Source organism: Symphalangus syndactylus, chromosome 20, assembly GCF_028878055.3.
Source record: "Symphalangus syndactylus isolate Jambi chromosome 20, NHGRI_mSymSyn1-v2.1_pri, whole genome shotgun sequence".
Lineage (NCBI taxonomy): Eukaryota > Metazoa > Chordata > Mammalia > Primates > Hylobatidae > Symphalangus > Symphalangus syndactylus.
Window position 1 is genome coordinate 17,662,653 of NC_072442.2, and position 24,712 is coordinate 17,687,364.

The 24,712-nt window shown below is 38.9% G+C and overlaps 1 protein-coding gene across 9 annotated transcripts in view; it reads left to right on the forward strand.

Annotated features, from left to right (window-relative positions):
• BCAS3 (BCAS3 microtubule associated cell migration factor) overlaps nucleotides 1-24,712 on the forward strand; it is a 727,466-nt gene that overhangs the window by 476,007 nt on the left and 226,747 nt on the right. The gene's annotated exons all lie outside the window — the stretch shown is intronic.

Sequence of the window (24,712 nt, forward strand, 5' to 3'; positions counted from 1 at the left end):
AGGAAAAAGCATGCCTCCCTGTGCTCTTTGTCCATTTGAGTGTTTTTCCCCCCCAAAAGTATAATAGTGAAATAGGGCAGGCATGAAGCCCGTGAGAGATCATTGCTACCACTTCTACTTTTCATTATCATGACTCTTTATCCTGATTCACCTGTACAGCAGGACTAGGCTGGTTCATTTCAACACAGTAATGAGTATTTATCCTCTGTTGCCCTCAGAACTTACACCAGTACATAAATGTTACATTCTTCAACAAGGGTAAGCCTTTACATTCATATGTAGGGCATTTGATTGCTTAAATGTTGAAACAATTATAAAGAAGTTAAGTTAGGCTTGGCATGGGGGTTCATGCCTGTAATCCCAGCATGTTGGGAGGCCAAAATGGGAGGACCGCTTGAGACCAGGAATTTGAGACCAGCCTGGGCAACATACCAAGACTCTGTCTACAAAAGAAGTGTTAAAAGTAGCCAGGTATAGTAGCAGGAGCCCATGGTCCCAGCTACTTGGGAGGCTGAGGTGGAAGGATTCCTTGAGCCCAGGAGTTCGAGACTGCAGTGAGTTATGATCACACCACAGCACTCCAGCCTGGGCAACAGAGCGAGACCCTGTCTCAAAAAAAACAAAATAAAAGTTGAATCACCCACGTTTTAGATTATGAGCTTATTAAAAGTTAAACAGGCTGGGCGTGGTGGTTCACACCTGTAATCCCAGCTTTTTGAGAGGCTGAGGTGGGCGGATCACCAGGTCAATAGATCAAGACCATCCTGGCCAACATGGTGAAACCCCATCTCTACTAAAAATACAAAAATTAGCTGGGCATGGTGATGCACGCCTGTAGTCCCAACTACTCAGGAGGCTGAGGCAGGAGAATCGCTTGAACCCAGGAGGTGGAGGTTGCAGTGAGCCGAGATCTCGCCACTGCACTCCAGCCTGGTGACAGAGCGAGACCCCACCTCCAAAAAAAAAAAAAAATTTCAACAATTATACAGAGATACTCATGTTCTTGAAAGAAGTTTGTTGAGGATAATATTTATTTAAATGGAGTAGTTTTACTCCTATTTCCACTCTCATTTTCTCCTTTTCCCCAGATATATACACCTTCTCATTATTGGTGTTTATTACATGTAAGATTCTCTTGTTTTACTTTTTTTTTTAATGAGCTAAGTTTATTATTAAGGTATTTGGCTACGTACTGTATACACCTTATCTCATTCAATCTTGTTGACAATCTGTTACGTAGTTGTTATTATTTCCATTTTAAAGATGAGGAGACAAAGACTTAAAAGGTTATTTGCCCAGTTAGTAATTGGCAGAGCCAAATTTAAACCCAGATCTGTTCAACTGAAGCTGATGTCTTAACTACTATAGTACAGTGGCTTCCTTGATGCTATATGATGTGACCCCAGTTTTGGTAATGGAGGAATACTACTGATCCAGTCCAAAGTGGATGTTTGCATGGAGGAGTCAGAGAATTTTAAGAATGAAAGGGTACATGGAAGCCATCAGCCCTCATGTAAAACAAAAGTCCTGTGTATCTGATAAATGTTCTCTGTTTAACTAGATTTGTATAGTGCCTGGGGAGTACTAGTTAGCATTAGTAACAACATTCTGGGGCAGGGGAGGGTGGCGGAACGTATCATCAGAAAAAATGGATTTGGGGATATAGAGGTGGAGGCAGGAAGAGGCAGTCATATAGAATGATGTGCTTGGAAGATCTCTGCCTTTTCATATACTGCATCTGACAAAAATGGATTCGATGACATCTGGGATTTGCTTCAAAATAATAGAGGAGGAGGGAAGTGGATTTGGATGTGGATGGGGCGGGATTGGCCTGGTTTGATGGTTGTTGGGGTTGTATGATGGATGCATGGGTTTTATTATATTTTTCTATTTTGATGTATGTTCAAAATTCTCCATAATAAAATGTTTTTAAAAGTTATTTGAAAGTACTTTTCCATGATTTTATAGTGGTCAGATTATGTATATGTTTTCTTATCCAAAATTCTCTTGGTTTTTCTCAGAAGCTTTTTCTTCTAGCATTTGTTCCCTTTTAGAATCTCCCTCACCTCTCTTTCTGATTATTTATTAAAAGAACTCAATTTTTTCAGTGCTGAAGGAGAAGTTAACTATCAAATGCCCATATAGCTACAGTATTGGGATAATTTATCTAAGTTTTCTTATGAGTAAGTTCTCTTTGACTTTATTTTTGAACTCAACTTGCTTGCATTGTTCTTGTTAGTAAAAAACATTGCTAAGATGTACTTAGTAATTGGAGTCAGCTGCACTTAAGACTGTTCAGCCAGACTGTTATTTTAGCCTTCACTAGTAGGGTTTTTAACACCAGTTCGACCTTACTTTGAAACATTCTCAAAATACCATACTTTAATATCAATTTATATACTTTCATATTAAGGCAGGGCCGGGTCCCTGGGGGAAAAAAATAATGAAATTTTTACTTCCTACAAATGTAGAATAAAGGTAGATATTCTGATTTTGTTTTTTAAAGAAAAATAGAGGTAAAGACTTTAAACTTTTTCTTTGGTCAGGACATAATGCTTGCAAATACATTCTAAAGTATAAGTCGGCCAGGCATGGTGGCTCATGCCTGTAATCCCAGCACTTTGGGAGGCTGAGGTGGCTGGATCACCTGAGGTTAGGAGTTCGAGACCAGCTGGCCAATATGGCGAAACCCCACCTCTACTAAAAATACAAAAATTAGCCGGGCATGGTGGCGCATGCATGTAATCCCAGGTACTAGGGAGGCTGAGGCAGGAGAATCACCAAAACCTGGGAGGCGAGGCTGTAGTGAGCCGAGATCATGCCACTGCACTCTAGCCTGGGCGACAGAGCAAGACTCTGTCTCAAAAAAATAAATAAAATAAAAAATAAATAAAGTATAAGTCACAGAAAGATAGGAGACCTACAAACAGGGGTGCTGGTTTCATTGGCCTGTGTGTCTTACCATTGCTTTGGGATAGAGACTGAATCCTCAGTGTGAAGCACCAAGTAGATGGTGATTATTCATGAAATCAGAAAGATTTTTTTTCCTGAAATACTAAATTCCCATAACTTATGCAAATTACATTTTAGGCAAGTAATGCTCAAATTTTCTATAAGTGTTCTGAAAATAAGTTTTAAGTTTTTGTTCGTTTCATAGGAGGACAGTTGACTCCTTTCTACTCTTTTTTTTTTTGCCATTGTCCCTATTTTTTGCCACTGGTAAACTCCTGCCTAGAGGAATGCCAGAGGCAGAATAAATTTTGGAGTATAGATTTTTTTTTTTTTTTAGGAGGGTTATAGTATCCTGAAGACTTAGTTTCTTTCTCTGAAGACACAACTATCAGCAAATCCATATAAGGCAAGTGACTCCCTACCATCTCTTCCGAGTCTTCTACATGTATGTCTAGATACTATGACAGATCCAGTGCCTGTGAAGACCTGGAGCATTTCAGACAATCACACAGATGTTTTCTTATGCTATATATAGGAATTAAGCAAGTGTGTCATAATTAAGTGTCCCTCCAAGCATTCTCTATCTTCTGGTAATGCAAAACTGTTAGACATCCAGTAAGCAGCCCTTTTCAGGTCTAAAATGTTGACTACTTTATCTCTGTTACCTTTCTGAAATGTTTGGCCTAATATTTTTTATAAAATCTCTGTGAAAGTTTGAAAATTTATAATTGTTGATCCTCAATAGTCAAAAAACTAGTCATTTAACAACACAATATTTCTCTGCGTGTTCTTGAGCGTGTATTTAAGTTAGCTTTAGTTAACCCTTTATTTTCTGGACTTCTTCAAGTCAGCTCTTGGAATTGTTTTTATGGGTTGCTGAGGAAGCTAAAGGTCAAAGATATTTTCATAGTCAGTTGATTTACCTCAAAGAATTAATTCATGTAGATTAACTGAAATAATGATACTGCTAAGATTCCCAGATTAAGATCATTATAGTGTTTGAGTAGGCCCTCGGTGACAAATTGCTCTAAACCTGTTTGGCTCACCACCATAAGGTTTAAAACATAAAAATATAAAAGTGCTTAAAATTTTCTGTTTCCTTATCAGAAATATTCATTTAGACTATAACAACTGTTAGAACAAGATAACAACTCCAGGCCAGCTGTCAAATGTTTACCATTATCAAAACTCTCCCTGGAGGGAGATGCAACTTTGGCTCGCCTCACCGGCAGTAATTTAATTTTTCCTTCATTCTGACTCGGAAATGGCAGCATTTTTCAAAGCTTCCTCCCACTGATGGCTGAAATTTTCCTTGTGAAATGATTTCCACCAGTCTTGAATCTTTCTTGTTTCTGCCGTCTTCACCTTTGCTGATGGTTCTGCAACTCATCACCAGCTATGCAAACTGACAGTTCACATCCTGGGGCAGCAGCGGGGTCTGGCCTGCAGAAAGGAGCAGCCTGACCAAATTTACGCTCACAAGATCTCTTAATTCACAAAAGCATTTGCTCTAGTTCCTGTTCTCTGCTGCAGGGGCTACGGAGAGGGAGTGGGGGTTGGGGGAGGACCATTGGGAGAATGTTCTGAGGAGAAGAGAGGCTCTCTTCACACTCTACTGAGTACACAGACTTTGGAGATGAAAAACAGACGGAGAGAGGCATTTCCAACCATCTTGCTGATCTGTGCAGGAGTTCATTGAACTGTACAGCATAGCACCAGACCCTTGTGTCATTTAATGTTACTTTAAAAAATTATTCTTAAATGTTCAGCACAAATATCCCTCCCCTTTTTACTTAAGCTGAAAAAGAATATAAAAATTAAAGAGAAATTGAAAATCTAAGTCTTGCAGTGAGAATGACCAGAAATCATTTTCCTCTCTGGGGGGTTCCTGTTTAATATGAAAGTCCTCTTAACAAGCGTGGACAGAGGAAGTTTTAGGTTTGATTTGAACTTCATGTACATGACATATTTCATTTTTTTTTTCTTCCCTCACAAATTTCAACCCAGGCCACTTGTTTGCAGAGACTGCCAAACCTTCCATAGCTGCTTCCAAGATACTCCTGGAATCTGAGATTACCTTTTATCCTCTTGATGGACCATGTTGTTATTTTTGTCCTTTTCCCTGCAGCTCTTCTGCTTTGCTGGGGAGGACTCATCCCCCTATGCATGATCTATCCCCAGATAGCTGACACAGTAGTGTTCACAAGGTTACTTACTGTTTTTTTTTTTTTTTTTTTTTTTTTTGAGACAGTTTCACGCTGTGGCCCAGGCTAGAATGTAGGGATGTGATCATGGCTCACTGCAACCTCCACCTCCTGGGCTTAAGCAATCCTCCCACCTCAGTCTCCTGAGTAGCTGGGATAACAGGCGTAAGCCACTACACTCAGCTGATTTTTTTTTTTTTTTTTTTTTTTTTTTTGGATTTTTTGTAGAGACAGGGTTTTGCCATGTTGCCCAGGCTGGTCTCAAACTCCTGGGTTCAGGGATCCATCCCCCTCGGCCTCCTAAAGTGCTCGGATTACAGGTGTGAGCCACTGCTTCCAGCCATGGTCGCTTACTTGTGTACCAGTGTGGGTCACTCTGAAAATTGCTTTGAAATACTTATTGTTTAAAATGAGCTCTTAGGAGTGTTTCTGCCCTCTCCCCACAACCCTCAAATATCTAAAACAACCTAATCAAATTGGTAGTTTGTTTTCATGGCTTTCAAAATGGAACTAAAATTAAAGTAAAAATGATAGAATCTTGAGCTAGAGTGGCAGATTTGAATTCCAGGCTTTGCTGGTCCACTGATGATGTTCATTTTCTTTCCTTGTGACTCTCATAATCAGAGTAAAAAGATGAGATTGTAGGTGATAACACAATCCATTCAGAATGTATGACTTTGCTGAATTGAGGTTGAAAATGTTATGCAAATTGGTAGTTTAAATAATATTTCAGAGGGGAACATGCACTTGGTAGAGAAAATGAAAATATTTCAAACCCACTTAGTTTTTTTTAATGGCAGATGTTTCCTTTTTTAAATTTTTTTAATTTTTTTTGAGACAGGGTCTTGCTCTGTTGCCCAGGCTGGAGTGCAGTGGCATGATCATGGCTTACTGCAGCCTCAACCTCCCAGGCTCAAGCAACCCTCCCACCTCAGCCTCCCGAGTAGTTGGGACTATAGGCGCACACCACCATGCCTGGCTAATTTTTTTTTTTGAGACAGAGTCTCACTCTGTTGCCCAAGCTGGAGTGCAGTGGTGTGATCTCGGCTCACTGCAACCTCCACCTCTCAGGTTCAAGCGATTCTCATGCCTCAGCCTCCTGAGGACCTGGGAGTACAGGCATGTGCCACCACACCCAGCTAATTTTTTGTATTTTTAGTAGAGATGGGGTTTCTCCATGTTGGTCAGGCTGGTCTCAAACTTCTGACCTCAGGTAATCCACCCGCCTCAGCCTCCCAAAGCGCTGGGATTACAGGCGTGAGCCACCACGCCCGGCCATACCTGGCTAATTTTTGGTTTTGGTTTTGTAGAGAGGGGGTTTCACCAGGTTGCCCAGCCTGGTCTTGAACTCCTGAGCTTAATCAATCTATCCACCTCGGCCTCTGAAAGTGCTGGGATTACAGGTGTGCACCATTGCACCTGGGCCAACAGGTGTTTCTTGTATCAAAGCAGCGCTAATAGATTTCTGTTTCTCAAAAAGTGTTCTCAAGTATAACTCACCTGCTTCCTTGTTTCAGACCGGCCATTTCCCTAATTGCCTGAATTAGCGGTGTTTTTATATTCTCAATAAAGCTTTGGGGAATACATACCTTAGAAATGTATAAGTTGGGGCGGGGAACCATGGCTCACGCCTGTAATCCCAGCACTTTGGGAGGCCGAGGCGGGCAGATCACCTGAGGTTGGGGGTTCAAGACCAGCCTGACCAACATGGAGAAACCCCATCTCTACTAAAAATACAAAATTAGCTAGGCGTGGTGGTACATGCCTGTAATCCCAGCTACTCGGGAGGCTGAGGCACGAGGATCACTTGAACCTGGGAGGGGGAGGTTGCAGTGAGCCGAGATTGTGCCATTGCACTCCAATCTGGGAAACAAGAGTGAAACTCTGTCTCAAAAAAAAAATGTATAAGTTGTTTGGGAATGCAGATACCAATACAAGATACAGTGTGTGCTAAATTCCACAAGGAACATTGTTGACAGTAAGTGCTATAGGAATTTTAGATAAGTAGAGACACTCAGAAGGTTTAGAAAACTGTGTGTATGTGTAATTTATATTAATACATCTCACACACACACAGAAGTTTTTGTATTATTTCCAGAGCTTGATGTATTCTCTGCCCATAAAATGTTTAGCTGATATGTCTGTGAGACCTCCCTCAAATTTGGAGCCAACTCATTTTATTTGGTGTAGTAGCTCATATAATAGTTACCTTTTATTGAGTACTTACTATATACCAAACATTATGTGCCAGACACCGTTCCAAACACTGTGTTAAACCACTTCATGGAAGGTTCAAAAACTCAGAGGCTACACTGGCTGGATTTAAGTGGTGGGGGTTATACAGCAAATTACCTACATTTAAGGTTGCTGCTGCCGTTTCATTCCATTTTGCCAACTGCAGAAATGTGGGCTTGGTGTTGCCAGACTTTCCATTTAGTCAAAAGAGACAGGAAATTCACATTTTTATGGATATTTCCTGATTTTTTAAACACTACAGGCTAACTGAAACAGTTTGTGACTTTTGCATTGTATGTTCCACTCCATTTTATCCTCATAACATCCCTACAAGATAGGTATAATTATTTGTATTTGCCCACTCTCAACACAGCTAATACAGAGCAAAAATAGAAATCTACTGCAGGTCTGGCTTCCTCCAAAAACTATGTTGTTATTGCGCTTCCTCCTCTGCTTCTCTAAACTCATGAAGGTGGTACTGTTGGCAAAAAAATGTGCTGTTTGGTTAAAGCCAGGCCCTTAACAAAATTATCAAACGGCATGGTACTGTACCACAGAGTGCCATTTTCCAGAAAACAGTTATTTATGGCTTTGGGAGAATTAATTATAACATGAAGATAATGATAACTGCAAATATCAAACAAAAGCTCTGTTGATTTTGCTACAGATTTTTTATTTCAACCCCATGGTACTTCTAGAAAAGGCACAAATACTCTAAATTATTAATAGAGTTCTTCAGGTTTCTCAAAGAGTGGCAAAAATATTAGTGGCAATTTTACAAAGCCTGACCTTGCCAGAAAGAGATATCAGTAGTTCTCAGGGTCTACTAAATATTTAATCACTTTTATTAAAATTCTAAATGAACTTAGACGCCTTGAGGAGTTAATGCACCTCCACAAACCTGCTTTCAACTGGTAAGATCAGGCCCGTTATTATTATTATGTACAGCTGTAAAAAGCTGGTTCCATAGCATAAATTGCGAAATACTTAGGCCAGAAGATTATTCAAGAAGAATTGTATTGCTTGTTCAGTTGTATATTTTGATCTTTATAGCTAGTAGTTTTTTTCTCATGAGAGTTGGGGATTAACCTTGCTTTTAATGTAAAAACTGTATCGGTGAGGGTAAAAATAGAAAACGAAAATAGATTTTTAATGGCAACTTTGGTTCTTAGCATTAATTTTACATGCATTTTTCATTCTAAACTTTTAAACAGTTTTGAGAAACATATGAGAGATTTGTGAACAGGGGCAAGGGAGGGTCAAATGTATCAAATCCTTGGATTCCAGCAAACGTAGGATTTGTGGAAGAGCAGAGAAGCACACATGTGTTGGGAATGTAAATTAAAATAAAACCCCACTTTGTGAAGGCTTTGAAAAGAGAGTGCACCCTGTTATGGCAGATGTCTGAGGCGTTTGTCTTCTTAATAAATTAACCAAATATTAAAATAAACATTACTTTTATCAGTCTGCATTTTTCCTCTCCGGATGAAAGTGTTTCAGGAAAAATCATAAAAGAATCTATGGTAGCTCAGAGAGGTTAAACTCAACAGTTGTTTTCTTTGAAGTCTCTGGCCATGAGGTTAATTGCCAAAACTGCTTGTGGAAAAGGTGGTAACAATTTAACAAGACTGTGCAACTGCAGAGACTTAGATGAATATCAGGTGTTTGCAGATGTTTTTTCCTAACAGGAAAGGGGGTGGGGAGGAGAGGCGGAACAGAATGAGAAACAGGGGAAGAGAGAGGCCTGAATAAAGTCCCAACTAAACAGCCAATAATTCTTTGTTTGCTTAGCCAATCATCCTGTAATTGGCCAGGAGGTTAATAGGAGTCTATTGATTGGCCAGGAAGATCGCTTACTGTGGCTGTTTTTACAGTATGCTCCCAGACAGAAGACTGCAATTACTGCAGCTCTCATTCCCACTCTTCAGGGCCATAGCTGCTCTGATTTATGAAACCTGATCAGGTTGCTGTTGGCAGTTTATGTTTTAAGTGTTGCCTTCTGGGTCTTTGCTGCTTATGGGTCAGTGTGCTATTTCTCATCATTTATTGTGGTCATTTGAATAGGTAAGCTTATTTATGACTTACTGAAGTAGGAATACATTAAAAATAATAACCACCACCCACGTGCACTGAAAAGTGGGAACAATCCTATAAGATGTGTGACAGAGCTCTGGTAGTTCTAGAAATAGAGATTCTGCTACCAGTATAGAGTTTACAAAAGACCAGGAAATAAAATAATACAGCCCTTCCTTTCTCTGCCTTCAACAGACATGTTTCTCAACTCTCCTCATTAATTCCTGCTAATTGATTACACTTAGATTTGCTTTCGTATAACTTCTCATAATTAGATTTGGTTGCTGGTATGTCAGAGTTGGGAAACTGAGGCCAAGTTGTAAATGTCTTTAACCCCCAGATCGCTTTTGGAACTTGTGACAGGGCTCTTCTAACTTAACCCATCCTGACCTGGTCTTGACCTCAGCATTACTAATAAGGTACTTACCTCATCATTTCGTTTCTCACTTACTGAACGTGACTATAAATCCTCCTGTTACTCAAGATCTTGGTTTTCCACACTTTTGCAAACCTTCTTTTGTAGTTCCCTGGGAGCTCAGTTGAAGGAGAGTAAATCTTTACTGCTGATAAGGCCCTGGAGCCACAGATTTCTGTGTAGCCACATCTAGACAACTGAATTTCACTTACACTTCCAACTTCTCATTTAAAGCTACAATGACCACAACTACTGCAATTACTGCTACTGCTACTACTACTGCTATTACAGGTTGACCCTCCCAAATCCAAAAATCTGAAATCTGGAATGCTTCAAAATTCAAAACTTTTTTGAGTGAATGCCAATATTACGCTCTAAGGCAATGTTCATTGGAGGATTTTCAATCTTCAGATTAGGGATTCTCAACCAGTAAGTATATAATGCAAATATTCTAAAATCTGAAAAAAATCAAAATTCAAAGCACTCCTGGTCCCAAGCATTTCGGATAAGGGATAATCAACCTATACCACTACCTCCTCCTCCTGTTTTTTCCTACTTTTTTTTTTTTTTTAACCTGTTAAGGACTTCCGCAAATTGCTGCATTGCTTCTAATCTAAACATCTCTTTCATTCAACATTTTTTTTTCTTTGAGATAGGGTTTCACTCTGTCACCCAGACTGGGGTACAGTGGCACAATCATGACTCACTGCAGCCTCAACCTCCCTGGCTCAAGCGATCTTTCCAGTTCAGTCTCCCAAGTAGCTGATAATGACTAGCACGCCCAGCAAATTTTAAAATTTTTGGCAGAAACAAGTTCTTGCCATTTTACCTAGACTGGTCTTGAATTCCCGGGCTGAAGTGAGCCTCCTGCCTTGGCCCCCCAAAGTGCTGGGATTACAAGCGTGAACCACTGCACCTGGCCAACATCTATGTTTGGAATGACTGTTGTATGCCAGGTGCTCTTGGCAAGGTCTCTGGATACAGTGTTGATGAGATAGACCACAGGCTTTTCATGCCAATACTCCTCCTGCAAACATGAATGTTCCTAAAACGCCCCAGACTTACTGTAAGAAGTATGGCAAGCACCAGCTCCACATAGTGACACAGTACCGGAAGGGCAAGGATTCTCTGTGTGCCCAGGGAAAGTGGTTTTATGATAGGAAGGACAGTGGCTTATAGTAGTGTATCCAGAGTTGGTTCCTTCCAGTGGTTCATGGTCTCGCTGACTTCAAGAATGAAGCTGCGGACCCTCGCAGTGAGTGTTACAGCTCTTAAAGATGGCACGGACCCAAAGGGTGAGCAGTAGCGAGGTTATTGTGAAGAGCGAAAGAACAAAGCTTTCACAGCGTGGAAGGGGACCCAAGCGGGTTGCCGCTGCTGGCTGGGGTGGCCAGCTTTTATTCCCTTATTTGTCCCCTCCCATGTTCTGTTTTTGTCCTATCAGAGTGCCCTTTTTTCAATCCTCCCTGCAATTAGCTACTTTTAGGATCCTGCTGATTGGTGCGTTTTACAGAGCAGTGATTGGTGCATTTTACAGAGTGCTGATTGGTGCATTATATAATCCTCTTGCCGGCTACAGAGTGCTGATTGGTGCATTTTATAATCCTCTTGTAAGACAGAAAAGTTCTCCAAGTCCCCACTCGACCCAGGAAGTCCAGATGGCTTCACCTCTCAGTAGGCAGACTGAGCCTATTTTTCTAGAAAAGGGTTAAAACTAGAAAGAAAATAGTGCTAAGGCTTGAACATGTTGAGCCCAACCTCAGATCTAAGAGAATGCTGGTAGAGGAGGTAAGAAGAGAAGAAAGGGCCAAATGATCCAGTTCTAAGTTTCAATCTTTTTATTATTAATATTATTATAAAGATAGTAAAGTCTTCAGGTTATCTTCTAAAAAAAAACATACCCCAATACTGCAGATTCCTGGTCATTCTCCTTCCTCAAAGGACCCTTTTAGTTTGGTGAGTATACCTCTCTCCACAAAGCAGCGAAAGATGTGCTTACCCCAGCTGGGGCAAAGGATCTAAAACAGCCTCCTGGAGATTTATTTTTCTGTAAGGGAATCCCTATTGTTAAACTGTTATTTTTGTACTGCCTGAACTTGGATATAATGCCTTTTCTACTTCCTTCTTTTGAAAGAAATTTTTTATCTTGCTACACTAACTTACAGTTTTTCTTGTCCTCCTGAGCTTGCTGCAGCTCAAAAGAACCTTCATAATTTACTCCCCTGTCTGTCAGTAGAAGCTGGAACTCCCTTTCTCTTCCCATAGCTTCTGTAAATAAGAGAAGTGGCCTTTTTCTGCCTGTCTCCCATTACCTCACTTTAGAAGCCTATTCTGGTGGTAATCTCACCTTTTATGAGTGTTTTCAACTATTGTAACTAACTTGTTCCCATAATACAATGTTGTAGGACAGTGCTAATCTGGCTTGTCCTTCAGTGTGGTAATTATGGGCCAAGTAAAGTAAAATGTTAGTTGCTAAGTCTTCAGTGGGGTACTCTACCACCAGTTCCACTGGACTTTGAGAGTATCATTCCTGCCTTTCTTCCTGGTTCACGTCTAGGCAAGATTACCTCTTTTTCTCTGCTTTCTTACTATTTTAATAATTGTTTTTACTATGAATATCGGAGGGAAAGAGATGACTTTGCACTTAAAAGATGCTAACCACATAATCTCTCCAACCTCACCAAACCCCCAGTGTAAGGTAGCATCTCCTATTTAATTTGGAATTCATAAAGAGAAGTTAGTCTGTTACTTTTAAATAGACTACAGTTTATCATCTGCTTTACCATAATCCAAAAATTTCAGAACCCAAGGAAGGTCCTTAAGATTAATTATCTCTACCATTGTATGCCATTAGAATCCTTGTATCATGTATCTTTTTTTTTTCTTGTTTTTTGGTTTGTTTTGCTAAACTTTGCTGTTTACCTCATTATCAACTTTTATATCAGAACTCAACAGCAGTCATATTAGGATTCTTTACTAACACAGTGATGTGTGCACTTTTATCTTCCCATTTGGGGGGGAAATCTGCCACTGTTTTCCAAACGAATTAACAAACAACCAACAACCACACACAAAAAAGGAATAATTCATGTTCTGACACTAGCCAGCTTACAGGTCTCATTGTTTTAGTATCCTTTCACTGTTGCTAAAGAAATTAAGAGAATGGAGAAAACAACAATCCATTGGTTTAGTGAAGGGAAGCAAAGTTGAGGGGGTAAATGTGATGTGCATCCCCCCATTGCCACTTTGTTTTCCTGAAGGATCTTTCCTTTAGATATTTGTCTCACTGCCTTCCTTCAGTTTGTTTTCTTTTCCCTTGTTTTGTTTTGAACCAGTGTGTCCTTTGTGGAAGGAAGGAAGGGAGGGAAGGAAGAAGGAAAGGAGGAGAGAAGAAAACTCATGTAATACAGCAAAGATTGTGAACTGAGAGTTGGGGCAAATGCAATATTTGGTGATGCAATTATTTCTAAACCTTTGTGTGTTGACCCAGCTTTGACACAGTCACCGTTTTTTGGAACAACTCGGAGGGATTTTCTTTGCAAAATTCTGTGATTTCGGTTTTCATAGTTCCAGGACTAAATTGCCAGCACAATCTTTTTTTTTTTTTTTTTTTTTTTTTTGAGACAGGGTCTCCCTCTGTTGCCCAGGCTGGAGTGCAGTGGTGGGATCACGGCTCATTGCAGCCTAGACCTCCTGGGCTCAAGCAGTCCTGCCAACTCAGCCACCCCAGTAGCTGGGACCACAGTGTGCACCACCACACCTGACTAATTTTTTTTACTTTTTATTTTTTTCTATAGATGAGATCTCCCTACATTGCCCAGGCTGGTCTCAGACTCCTGAGCTTAAGCGACCCTCCCCACATGGGTCTCCTGAAGTACTGGGATTATAGGCATGAGCCACCGCGCCCAGCCTCAGAGGGATTTTGTTCTTTTTTTTTTTTTTTTTTTTTTTTTTTTTTTGAGACGGAGTCTCGCTCTGTCGCCCAGGCTGGAGTGCAGTGGCGCAATCTCGGCTCACTGCAAGCTCCGCCTCCCGGGTTCACGCCATTCTCCTGCCTCAGCCTCTCCGAGTAGCTGGGACTACAGGCGCCCGCCACCACGCCCGGCTAATTTTTTGTACTTTTAGTAGAGACGGGGTTTCACCGTGGTCTCGATCTCCTGACCTCATGATCCGCCCGCCTCGGCCTCCCAAAGTGCTGGGATTACAAGCGTGAGCCACCGCGCCCGGCCGGGATTTTGTTCTTGAGAACTAAAACATGACTTCTGTTAATCGTCAGAATATTTATTATTTAATGTGTTTAATGTAAAAAGGAATTAAATTTATTGTAAATGAAGGCACTAAATATATTTTTACTCTTAAATTACAATGTTGAAGTATCCTTTTGATCAAATGCAACTGGTTTTTTTTTTTTTTTGGTGGGGGGTGTTTGGCTTGCAAAAGATAAATCATTTCAGAAATGTTTTCCTATGTGCACTTTTTCTTGAAATTTTCTTTTGATTATGGAAAAGTGATAAACAATACAGAGAATTTTTAATGAGACATCTCAGGCATCGTGGAAGGCTCTTGCCTGGGTCACTTATGTGATGACCTCAACAAACCCATTTTTTTATACAATGAAAAAAGTGTATGAAGCTTACGTACGATTTTTTTTGAAGTTTCTTTATGCCAGAGCATGGATTAAAGAAACTTTAGTAAAGAGTAAAAAATTTTAAAACACAGTTTGATATGAATTTTGGTAAAAGTTATCAGAGACAAATACTAGTGGGCCAACGAAAACACTATATTTATAGGAAAATTTGAATTGGGGCAATAAATATGTCCTGAGGCTTTGGTGGCATCATAAAGTATTGGTGCTTTATTTTTTGTGATTTATTGTTTTATCAACAGGAGTGAGCACTTGTGTTCAGAAAAGGATAATTCACACTTAAATTTTGTTTTTATTTAATCAAACTTAAATTACAGGTTAGAGTGGTAGCAAAAAAAAAAAAAAAAAAATCTAATATTTAGTTTGAATCTTAAATTTGCCACCCGGAGCTGCTCTCTCTAGGAGCAAATCTCTCTGGTATTTGTCAATAAACAGGAGAGAGATACAGGCTCCCAGATAACAGGCATTTGGTAAACTGGCGACAGTCATACAAGCGAGAATGTTAAAATGACTTCAGCTCTTTCTAGCTTCGTTATGTCAGCCTGGCAGATCACATATGGCATTATGGAAATCAGCAAATGAAAACCATATTGATCAGCATTGAGAACAAATGTAAAAAAGGTGGTCTCAGGGAGGAGCAGAGAAGAAGAATGCTTTCCTGGTCAACCTGATAGGCCCTTGTTAGGGCCTTTCAATCATTTATTAACGTAACCCTCCTCCTTCCCTCTCCACTCAGATTACCTCAGCCACAGAGCATCCTGCTCCATTTATCTTTTAATGCTTCCTTTATTTAATTTATTTTTAAGCTCAAAGTTATACTCTTATTTCAGAATCGAGTTTTACTTTTCATGGGATTGTTTTAAGTGACTTAAATGACTTTTCCCAACAAGCTCACTAGGCATTCAAAGGAAGAAAAGCATTTGCTGAGATTCACCTATCAGCAAATAATTTACTCGGTATGCACCACAAACAAACGCAGAGAGACAGAGAAAGACAGCCAGACGTATTAAAAAGAAAAAAAAAAAAAGAAAAGTAAAATCTGAGTTGTTACGAAGCCTAATTCTCTGGTTAAAGTTTGGGTCAATGTATTCATTTTAGTCTTCTTTTCAGGGATTGGAATTGAGCCTGGTAAAATTCCTTAGGTCTAAAACTGGAATCTCAGGCACCTTCTCTTTCCCTCTTCATTCTCTTGAGTTCAGGAGAAAGGCGGAGTTTTGTTTTATCTTGTTTCTTTTGGGGGGAAACTTAGAGTAATATTTGGTCTGCCAAAATGAGATAGAGAAATGGAAATACGCGCTTTGTGGAGGATCCTGTTTTCCTTGAGTTTCCTTACCTGAAATGGTCTCTTTGGTTTTGTAGGTTCAGACTGAGGTTGGAACGGGCTTGCTTCTCTCTCCCACCTTCTCCCTACCCAACCCCTGCCTCCCCTTTTATTTTTATGTTGAGTTTCATCATTTGGTAAGAAATTTCAGAGGGATTTTTAAATATGAAACCGTGTCTTTTTGTAGTTGATGAGTAACCTATGGATGTGAATCCTTGGAATCCTAATTGGCACATAACAATAATTGTTTCTATCCTGCTATAAAGCATAAATAACTCCTAAAAAAATTCACATGCACACAAAAAATCTGCAGTGTGGATATACGTTAATGCCCTGAAGCTGGTACCAACTCAACGATGGAGAATGATTTAGGTAATTGACACAATTTAATATTTGCAATTATTTTTCCTTTAAACAACACTTAAAAAAATTCTACAACATTTAAACAGTTGAGGTATCACTCTCCTATAAATTTAGTATTGAATTTTAAAATACGTATTTGTTTTAAAAAGCAAATGTGGTTAATCTCGAAATCGTTGAACTTTCTCTTTGCTCTGGACTCCTTGTCTGAGGCTGTTTGGGATGGATTAATTTTAACTTTTCTTTCCTGTCGTTTTGCTTTCCCAGTACATCTGGGGGAAATAACTCTGGTTGATTTGGATATCAAAAGATGTACAATGTGAAGATCTAATTTATCTAAATAGAATTCAATAATTTTATTCATTTTGGCTCTCCCTTGAGACTCCAAAGATATATTCAATAATATATTTGAAAAATCCAGGTATAAAAATCTCTTTTATCTTTTCTTCATCTTATATACTCCTTGATTTCTAAGTACTTTTCCTCTTAGACTCATATTACTATCCCACTTTCCTTTCTGGGATCTACATCAAACAGTGTAGGAATTACAGCAGGAGTGCTATCTGTGGAAGACTTACTCCCCTTGTTTGTTGCAGAAGAGCAGAACATTAAACAGTGAGTGGACTATGCAGAAACGCTCTCCCTCTCCGGCTCTTTTCTCCCTCCCTGCCTCTTTTTTTTTTTTCATTCTTGCCTCTCCTTCTCTTCCTCTCTTTCTCTCTTTCTCTCTCTCTTCCCCCCACCCCCGCCCCCATTCCCAATGGGAGTGTTGTTTATAGAGCATTATAATTTATAACTGAAGAGAGTGGATTTAATTTCAGTGGAGAGGCTCGCCAGCAGGGCGCCAGCCTGCAATCATATGAATCAGCATGCTGCAAACTCTATTGAATGGAAAGTATTATCGCTGGCCACAAACGGACACTGTTTCTCCTAAACAACTCCCTTGGTGCAGGAAGACCTTGTCTTCATTCATCTATTTTACATATCTACTTCTGTTTTAATTTTGCCATTTCCTAAAAGTGTTTTCTGTTTTAGATTGCAACTTTTCTCTAACTACCTTATTTCCTGATGCAATATTGAAAACTGCTATTGTATATTTCTGACTGATTTGATAGCTCTTCCTTCCTTATTCCTTACCATGTATGACTAGTTTTCTGTTTGCTTCGGAACCTTCCTATATGCAACTCTTTTTTTTTATGAGACCTGTTAAACCTGCCAAAAGACTAACCATTAGCATTAATATTGTAAAATGCTAGTCAGTTTGAATCACCTCAAGTTTTATTTAATCATGGATATTTTGTTTATACCCTGACATTTTTTCTACGTTCATGGAAAGTTTATTTTGTTGTCTTGCAAACATCTGGGAGATGATTTCTTATTCTTTACATGACCCATCAAATGTCTTGTAATGTTAGTACTTGTGTCTTTATACCACGTTTTTCTTAAGTGTTTCAGTCACTTTTTTTAGGAAAAGGGGTAGAATATGTGCATGACTTGAGGCTGGTATTTGTTTTTTGCTTTAACTCAAAATCAGCTGCTTTAATGTAGCTGAACTAAATCTCTAGGTCATTCTAAAAATCAAGTTGGACCAACTTTGCCGATAGCTTTTTAAGAAGTATTTTACTGAATTCATGTAGCTATTATAATTGTTGGGAATTTTGGTAGTGAATCTTTAACTAAGATTAGACAGATTGCATTACTCTTGCATCAAATATCATGCTATCTTCATCCAGGCTTTTAAATAATTTCAACACCTATGCCTTAACAATAAAATCCCAGTTGCACAAATAGCGGGTTAACTGATAATGATACTTCCTTAAAGGGAAAGAGGGATAGTACATGAGACAGTAAGGCAGCTCTGATAAAGGAATTTGATTTAGATTTCATTGGAAAGCCAGACTAGTCTGACTACATTTATTTAAAATAAAGTTCTTTAAAGATACTAACTGAAATGCAAAAATTAGCAGATAACAAAAGTGAACTTCTAATAACAAAACTTCTAATCAGAAATTTGATTAGAAGTTCATGTTTTGTCAGAAATAGATCCTTTTTGTTATATAAAAGGAAATTATTTATACATCAGCTTACATATTTTCGTCACACAATTTAACATCAACAACTCAAAATATATGTAACCATAATTTTTCTCATTTCAAGCACAAACTTGTGAATCCATATATATTCATAAATTTTATCCTTTAAAGTGTGAGAATAGAGTTATAGTCTTCACTGTCTCAGCTAGGTTTTTCTTTTCCTTTTCCTTTTTGCCTTTGATTACTCCATAAGAATTACACATAGGAGCAGAAAATCAATATATTTACCTCTGCTTATTTTCAAAATTGAATGTTGCTGTGGTTTGATATCAGAGACGGTATACCCAGTATCAGCTTTGAGAGATTTTGTTTGGTTTTAGTTTAAAATTCCTTGTGTGGGTGGATATTACCTCTGACAACAATTAACTATCAGTAAAAGTAAAATGTTCATTTTTTTTCCCCAAGAAGTAGTGTGTGAAATGAAGAAGAAAATTGTGAGATGATTTCAGGTGAACATCTTTCTAAATCCTTTTATTCATGACTTAAAACCATTTGGTAAGTCTGACCCAAGATATATGGATTTTTATTGAATTATTAAGATTACAAAAACTACATGCAGCTGTCTTCACACATATCTTCAGACAGTAATCTTGTGCATTTTTAACATCCTTGAGGAGGTGGGAGAACTATGTTGAAGTGCAGACATTTGATTAAGGTTGGAATGACTCAACAGTAGTGAAAACACCCTTGCCTTCATCTTTTCAGAGGCCTGGAGAGGGGGGCACTTTGTCTTTTCACTTGAGTCCTGCCTTCTTTGTTTTTGTGTTTTGTTTTGTTTTTGCCTAAAAGATGTTCCTCTCTACCTGTAATGTAACATTCAAGAAAAATCTGGTTTATTTGTGCCTCATCCTGATTAATTCCTATTTTTAAAATCTACCATAAGAACTCTCAAAATCCAATCCTAGAACAGATAAGTTGTGTTTGCCTGTGTATTCTATGCACAAGATTAGTTTCTTTATATGCACAAGTTAATACCTTTGAGAATTTTCTGCAATTGAAGTAAAAGAAAAAATATGTGGTTGGTATCTTTGATTTTTTTTTTTGTAGTGACAGAGTCTCACTGGTATCTTTGATTTAAATGAAAATATATATTGAAAATAGAACCATCTATAAATACATTTGTCCAAAATCTTTATATGCTACTAGATTCAAAGATATAAATTAAGTGCAAAGAAGTACCATTCACTAAAAAGTTGCTTTTTATCATTTAAAGCAGGGTGGTTATTTTTTATTTTTTATTTTTTTGCAGAATTTTTGTATGTTATAGTGACCTGACTTCCTAACATATTATCTGATTCCTTGATCAGAAAAACTTTATAAAAATAGTCTGAGTTAATTTTTTTTTAATTTACTGGGTAACCTTGTAAAAGTCCCTCCACTAGTCATATAGTGAATATGTCACATTTAGGTAATTGCCATTGCCGTGCTTGATGGTTAATATGCGGAATTTCTGAGCACTGATCTAATAAAACTTGCTGGGGCATCATGGCAGACAAGTCTGTCTCCCCTCCCTGTGACTGTGCTCCTGCATGGTATGCTTGGCAAGCTTAGCAAAGCTTAAAAGTCAGCTGTATCTGTGTGATTCAACTTTGCTTTGACTGGGAGCAATTGAATACACCATTTGTTTTTTCTAAATATCACAAAAATTGTATTTTCCATTTACTAGGGCCTTTTAAGAGAAAACGCCTAGGGCTGATGTTTACCAACTTTTCTGCCATCTATGCCTCCAAAATATAAAAAAGGTCATGGTCTTATTACTGACTAGTGGACCACACTATGGTCCCTCTAGTTAAAACTGCGACCTTGAAGCGGGGGTTGGGTGAGGAAGGCCCTACTTGTGGCAGCTTTCCTCCACATTTTGGAGCTTTGATGTGTTCCTGCAGCTGATATAAATGCAGGGAGGGGGTGTCAGGGAGAGGCAGCTGGCTGGCAGCGACAGATTAAAATATTTCTGACCCACAAATGTAACCAAATGCCCATATTTCTTCATTTAACATAATTAATGCCTTGTATTTCCATTGACTTTGATAAAGTGGCCTTCCTCTTCCCATCCCATCCCCCTTCCCTGTGTCAACTTTGGGACAACTACAAGAGATCTGTAGTTAAAATACTCTGCAGATGATGAAGGATAGCATGTCTTAAAAAAGCTAACATAAAAGTCTCAATTAGGTTGCTGCCTAGCAGGAAGCTTATAACCACATTAAAATGGAAAAGTTATTTCATTTTTAGTATACTGTATTTCAGCAGCAAGAGTTGCAATCTGAGAGTAATATGAAACATTTTGGTTTGGCTGCCAAGTAAATCCACATTTTGTTATAAATGTATAATTACAGGAAATATATGAAAAGTGTTAAATATTTCTTATCAAATATTGTTAAAGAGGTATTCTGGTTACATTTGGAATTTAGAAAAGGCCTGGGATGGATTTTGATCATGTTACAAGGTCCACTTGTTGCATTTAATTTAAAGCAGTTGTCCCAATTTAATTACCACAGAGCATAGTGTTTTAAAATTTATTCTTTGAAAGACAGAGATAGTGGCACAAAATGTGCTGTGGGTTTAAGCAATATTTGATTGATCATGTGATTATATCAGTATCTTTTTTTTCTTTTATTTCGCCTCAGTACACACATTTCTGAATGAAAAGATAGACGATGTCTTTATTTTAAACAATCTAGTGGTGGTTGAAGAGGCCATCTGGAAAGGTGATGTCAACGGAGGGTAGAGTGGTTGCTGGTGGAGGGGAGTAGCCAGCGCCCCTCCCGTCAGCACACATACCAGCCCCCGCAATTCCAGTTTCATGGTGCCTGAGTTGCTGTCTGGTTGGTTGAACTCATTCTCCTCAGCTTATATTTAACTCATCGCTTGTTCTGGAAAAGTAGTAGTACTGCCTTCTCTGGCCTTTATGAACGTGATTGCTGGACGAATATGAGCAGCACGGATCTGTTGCGATGGTCAGAATTCAATTATATTACTCTCTCTGAGGCAAAAAGCACACATTTAATAACTAAATTGGATTCCTTCTACTAAGAAATCCTAAATTCGTGTTTAATAGCCAGCTAAATGTAGAGCTGATTTATATTTATAGGCTGGTTGTAGATTTGGTTGATAGAATATAAAGTCTGATCTGTATGTGGATGGTTTTACTACCCCAAATGAAATGTACATATCTTGGTCCTGCACCATGTTTTTCTTCAGTAAAAATTGAAGATCTTTTATTGGGAAATATCCTGGGTAAGTAAACAGTTGCAATGTGTATGGAGCCACGGTTCTTACAGGAGTGGGTATGGTTCACATAGGAAGTGGGAGCCTAGTTAAGATTCCGATTCTCTGTGGGGTGGGGATAGGTAGGGAATCATTTCTCAGGAGAAGGAGAGCTTGCAAATGGAAGGGGTGTTCCTGTCATCTGGGTTTCTTTGCATTCCCAGCAGAAGGATGTTTCATATGCATTTGCCTCTACAAGAATATTCTCATACCATAGATATAGAGAAAGCACAGGTATATACACCGTATTTTATTTGGAGATATCCTGACAGAATTTCTGCCTATCTTTTTTCCTGCTACAGTCTGTTGTACAGCAGCAAGACCAAGATGATTCCAGTAATACGCCTTATTGGTATGGTTCACTGATTTTTTTGGACTCTGCATTTATTTTAGCAGACTTCCCCAATAACATTTTGCAGTTTTCAGCTTTTAGTTGTTGAAAACAAAAATAATAAGTAAACCAGTTCAGGGATATATTTCTGTTTCTGAAACTGATTCCATGTCATAATGCCCTCCTTGGTGAGGAGCAATGTCTCCAGCCGAGGCTGCAACCTGAGGAACCACTCCTGATGGAATATGAGGAAGAAAAGTGTATTATTTACATTCTTAATGTTTCGCCTTTTGTTATTATTTGGGACACTCAAGAGGACCAACATGACGTTAGGACTTTTTACTTAATAAATTATATACATATATATCTTGTTTAGGTTTTATAGGTAATCCTGGAAGTTTAGTCTTACTTTGGGAAAAGATCAAGACAACATTCTATTCACATTCATTCAGCAAATATTTGTTGAGCACCTATTATATGTCATAATAGTGACTGCCTAGAATACATTTACCAGAGGAGATGTTGTTCCTATTAAATGAGTAAAACCCTGCAGCACACATGATAAATATTATTTTTAAAAAGTGGTTTTAGGCCAGGCGTGGTGGCTCACGCCTGTAATCCCAGCACCTTGGGAGGCCGAGGTGGGCAGATCACGAGGTCAGGAGATCGAGACCATCCTGGCTAACACGGTGAAATCCAGTCTCTACTAAAAATACAAAAAATTAGCTGGGCGTGGTGGTAGGCGCCTGTAGTCCCAGCTACTTGGGAGGCTGAGGCAGGAGAATGGTGTGAATCCAGGAGGCGGAGCTTGCAGTGAGCTGAGATCACGCTACTGCACTCCCGCCTGGGCAACAGAGTGAGACTCCGTCTCAAAAAAAAAAAAAAAGTTTTTTCTATGCTAAAATTTAACAGATCAATTCTTCTCAACTATTAGGAGATGGGATGGTTTCTATTTTCTTAACACTTGAATGACCAAGATACTTTAGATCTGAAGTATAATTACAGTATGTTTTTCCAGGGCAGAGCTTCCCAGAGTCTTTATTTAAAGGTTTCATTTCAGAGTCATTTATGGAATGTAGATTAAGAAGTAGCAATATTCCATCTACCCAAAAGTCAAATAAACAAATTTTTAAAAAACTCAAATAGTCAGGCACGGTGGCTCATGCCTGTAATCCCAGCACTTTGGGAGGCCGAGGCGGGCAGATCACCTGAGGTCGGGAATTAGAGACCAGCCTGACCAACATGGAGAAACCCCGTCTCTACTAAAAATACAAAATTAGCCAGACATGGTGGCGCATGCCTGTAATCCCAGCTACTCGGGAGTCTGAGGCAAGAGAATCGCTTGATTCTCCTCTGCCGTTGCTGTGAGCCGAGATTGCACCATTGCACTCCAGCCTGGGCAACAAGAATGAAACTCCATCTCAAAAAAAAAAAAAAAAAAAAAAAAAAACCTCAAATAAATTAAAGATTTATTTGAAATGACCAGATTTTTGGACACTGAAATCAGTGATAAAGACATGACTTTTTGTTTTTTTGAAACATCAATACTGGGAAATTTGTAAAGCCCTTAATAGAAAGTGATGGAAATACTGTGGAATCATGTGTGTAGTAATTCCGAATCAATGGCAAGATGTTGAATTATCTTCTAAATTTTTAAAGAAATATTATGTTCAGTGTAGTTTTTTATTAAACATGTGCTATGGTTTCAATATGTCCCCAAAGTTCATGTGTTGGAAATTTAATCTCCAATGAAAAGGTGTTAAGAGGTGGGACCTTTAAGAAGTGATTAGGTCTGGGCATGGTAGCTTGCACCTGTAATCCCAGCACTTTGGGTGGCCAAAGCAGGAGGACATTTGAGGACAGGAGTTAGAGACCAGCCTGGACAACATAGTGAGACCCCATCCCTACCAAAAAAAGTCAACTAGGTCATGAGGGTTCCACCCCCATGAATGAATTAATGCTGTTATCGCAAGAGTAGGTTAGTTATTGCAGGAGTGGGCTGGTTATCGCAGAGTTGGATTCTGACTAAAGGGTGAGTTCAGCCCAGTTTGCTTGCTCTGTCACATGCTTGCTTCTGCCTTCCATCTTCCACCATAGAATGACCCTCACCAGAGCCTGGTGTCATGCCCTTGGACTTCCCAGCCTCCAAAACTGAGCCAAATAAACCTTTGTTCTTTATAAATTACCCAGTCTGTGGTATTGTTATAGCAGCAGAAAATGGACTAAGATAGCATGCTTCATAATCTTCTAGTTCCTTATGAGTTAGTATCCACAAATGATGGATAAGATACCTGTTCATTCATAAGAATGTTCTGTGAACTCCAACATGGTATTCATTTCCTGATTGGACCACTTTCCTGGTCCATTATGGAAAGGTGAACAAACAAACAAACCCCATATGGGCATTCAGACTGAACAGTGATGATCCTTAGTTGGTTCTCCATGGAGGTGGCTGTTAAAGAAGCAGAGTGCTTGACAGGCCTGCCTGGGAGAAGGCAAGCAGTAACAGTTTCTATCCATTCAACTCTTACTCCTTTTTTATGCCCTTTCCTTGCCTAATAATTTTCCTAATTGTCTGGTATATTTCAAAGGAAGCTCTGTTAGGACCAACAGCATGTAAATTAGACACTTTTCTCCCAAGAGGAGCCTTGGGATCCAAAGGAATTAGAATGAACTCACCGAAGAAGCCAGATCCTTTCCTAAAAGGGCACTTAACCTTAGTGCCCACCAATATATATCCTGGCCACATATATTTTCAGTAGTATTATGCACTCTGAGGACATTTACATTATTTTTTAAAAGTTATTCTACTTTAAAAA